At 31.4% G+C, this 3,172-nt stretch overlaps 1 pseudogene; it reads left to right on the forward strand.

Annotated features, from left to right (window-relative positions):
* Positions 1-886: 886 nt before the first annotated feature.
* On the forward strand, positions 887-2,281 carry LOC114180251 (putative galacturonosyltransferase-like 10 pseudogene; annotated as a pseudogene).
* The last annotated feature ends 891 nt before the right edge of the window (positions 2,282-3,172 follow it).

Genomic DNA, 3,172 nt, shown 5'->3' on the forward strand with positions numbered 1-3,172 from the left:
AAATTTACTAAAATTGGACCAAAAACAATATTTAACCAAATTTTAAATTATACGATACTATTGGTATTGTAAGAACTGTGTAATTCTTGTCTTATAAATTAATTTTTTAAGATTGAATTACACTATGACATTATCAAAATTATCTGAACTTTATCTACTTCAGACAATTACCATTGATATTTATTTAGTGATACACTTAATATCATCTGAACTTTATCTACATCAGACAATTACCATTAATATTTATTTAGTGATACGATTAATATATGTATATATCTTTGTGAAAAAATATATTAAATATCCACAATAATTATAGATAAAATAAATTTAAAAAGTATAAATAAATATAAATCTCATTTTAAACACCAATTTTATAAAATTAACTAAGACCCGAAATCTATTTCTTAAAACTCAGATAAAAACGTGAAGATGGGAATCAAATTTGAAATTTCTTAATATGGTTGATGAACTTGGACACGTTCCTTGTATCCAACCAAGAATATTAAATTAGATACGAATTGTGCAAATTAATAAATAAAGTGTAATGTACTGTGATGAGAATTCAAAGCACGTGGTCACAGTGCTATCTGACTTCAATGCATTATGAACCAAACGGAAAGTGGGAACCGGTTTTTGTTTTTCACTCAAAAAGTGGAAACGTTTTAGCATCCAAAGTTAATTCAACCAATGTTTTTCATCTTCACCTTTTCGATCATACAATAATTCAACACAAAGGTAATAACAATAGTAGAAACACATAACAAGAAGGTTCCTTGTACAACTTCTTTTACTGGGTAACACGACATCCCAAGAAAACGCGTTTATTCACCAAAAAACGCGTTTCAGTTCTTGTGTTCCATTTGTTTATATATGTATATAAAAACATACCCTTTTGCCTTTTCTCTTGCTTTGTCAAATCCAATTCTCTCAGTTTCTCTTTTCTCGATCAATTTTGTTCAAAAGGGTAGTGGTGAACAGTGAATAATAGTGATGTTTCTGTGTAGAGTTTTTGTGCTTGTGTTCTCAGCTTGCTTTCTTCTGTTTCCAGCCAATGGAATTAGATCTTTTGCTGGTTATGAAACTGAGGTTGAAGTTGGTTCCTTTCTGCAATTCAGAGAGGCCCCAGAATACAGAAACCAGAAAAAGTGTACTACTCTGCTTGATTCAAGCAATGTTCCAATGGCATCATCATGTGATCCTTCACTTGTGCATATTGCAATGACCATTGATTGGCACTACTTGAGAGGGTCCATTGCTGCAGTTCACTCTGTGTTGAAACACACTTCCTGCCCTCAGAATCTGTTCTTTCACTTCATTGCATCAGATGCAAGATTGGAGAGCAGGGATGAGTTTGAAAGGATTGTTCAGACCTCCTTTCCTTCCTTGAGATTTGAAGTCCATGTGTTTGAGGAAAGTCTTGTTAGCAACCTCATATCTCCTTCCATTAGGGAAGCACTTGACAACCCTCTTAACTATGCAAGAAGTTACCTGGCGGATTTGCTTCATCCCTGCATTGAGAGGGTCATATACTTGGACTCTGATGTTATAGTTGTTGGTGATGTTCTAGAGCTTTGGAAGGTTCCATTGGCAGGGTCAAGGGTGATTGGTGCTCCTGAATATTGCCATGCAAACTTCACCAGATACTTCTCCTATGAGTTTTGGTCCAGTGCTGAGTTTTCTGAGGTGTTTGAAGGGAAAAGGCCTTGTTACTTCAACACTGGGGTGATGGTGATGGACTTGTGGAGGTGGAGAGAGGGTGATTACACAAGAAAGATTGAAAAGTGGATGGAGATTCAAAAGGAGAGAAGGATCTACAAGTTAGGGTCACTCCCTCCTTTTTTGTTAGTTTTTGGTGGTGATGTTGAGGCTATTGATCATAGATGGAACCAGCATGGTCTTGGAGGGGACAATGTTAGAAACAGTTGCAGAACTTTGCATTCTGGTTCTGTGAGTTTGCTGCATTGGAGTGGTAAAGGGAAGCCATGGACAAGGCTTGATGCTATGAAGCCTTGCTCAGTGGACTTTCTCTGGGAACCTTATGATCTCTATATACCCTCTCAGCATAAGAGAATTGCTTCTGCTACAATGCATTCAACATTTTAGCACATAATTTTATATTGGTTTATCTGATTCATTTGTTCTGATATATATTTTTTTGTATAGACAGAACAATCAAAAGATTTTGTAATGTTTGTTCATACTTTTTCAATAGTTTAGTCACAGAGAATGTATCACAGGAACATGTTGATGCAATTGGATAAACTGAGTTTAGTTTTCTGGAGCTAAGGCACTGATGCTCTGAAACAACTAATAAGCACTGTTTAGACAAAATTTAGATGTACTTTCTTCCAATCAAAATTGAAGTTTTAATTGGATAATTTTCACGAAATAAAAGTTTTCGTTAAAGGATTATGTAAATTATAAAGAGAAAAATTTACTTGAAGAATTTTATTATGTTGTTTGTGTTGCTTTTCTATCAAAAAATGAAATTTCATTTTCATTAGTTGTATTAAATCATTCTCTCAAATTTCAGTTACGATTAAAGAATAGCATAAAAACATTTCTTCGTTTAGCTTACGAGTTACAAGGACGTATAAGTTAAAAGGAAATGAGATAGGCATTTAATAGATTATTGTTTCGTATATTTTCTTAATTAAAATAAATGAATGAAGTTATATAAGAAATAATCTTATTACTTCTACCTCAAAGTTTTAAGAAGATTATAATTTTTTACTTTTTCTTTGTTGTATATTGTTCATTTTTTTTAGTTTAGTCACTACAAAATTCTCAATTTTACACTTGAATTCTTGATAATCGTTTTTAAGTGTAAATTTCTTTATACATGGTATTACTCAAGGATTATGGTTTGATATTATCCAAATGTCGATAAATAAATCAAATCAACTCGATCTAAATTCTTCTCTAATGAACTAACAAACTCTTAATTGTTATATGAATTAGCATGTTTTATTATTTATGAATCCATTATAAGAACGAATTTGATGAATAGTTCATTTATTTTGTGAATTAATGTCATAAATATATTTAAATCACTAAATTTCTTTTTAATATATATATATATATATATATATATATATATATATATATATATATATATATATATATTTCAATCAAGAATTTGTGTATTTCTCTCCAATAATCATATTTTTTA

Source organism: Vigna unguiculata, chromosome 4 (genome assembly GCF_037176805.1).
Source record: "Vigna unguiculata cultivar grain cowpea cultivar isolate G323 ecotype 2 chromosome 4, ASM3717680v1, whole genome shotgun sequence".
Classification (NCBI taxonomy): Eukaryota; Viridiplantae; Streptophyta; class Magnoliopsida; order Fabales; family Fabaceae; genus Vigna; species Vigna unguiculata.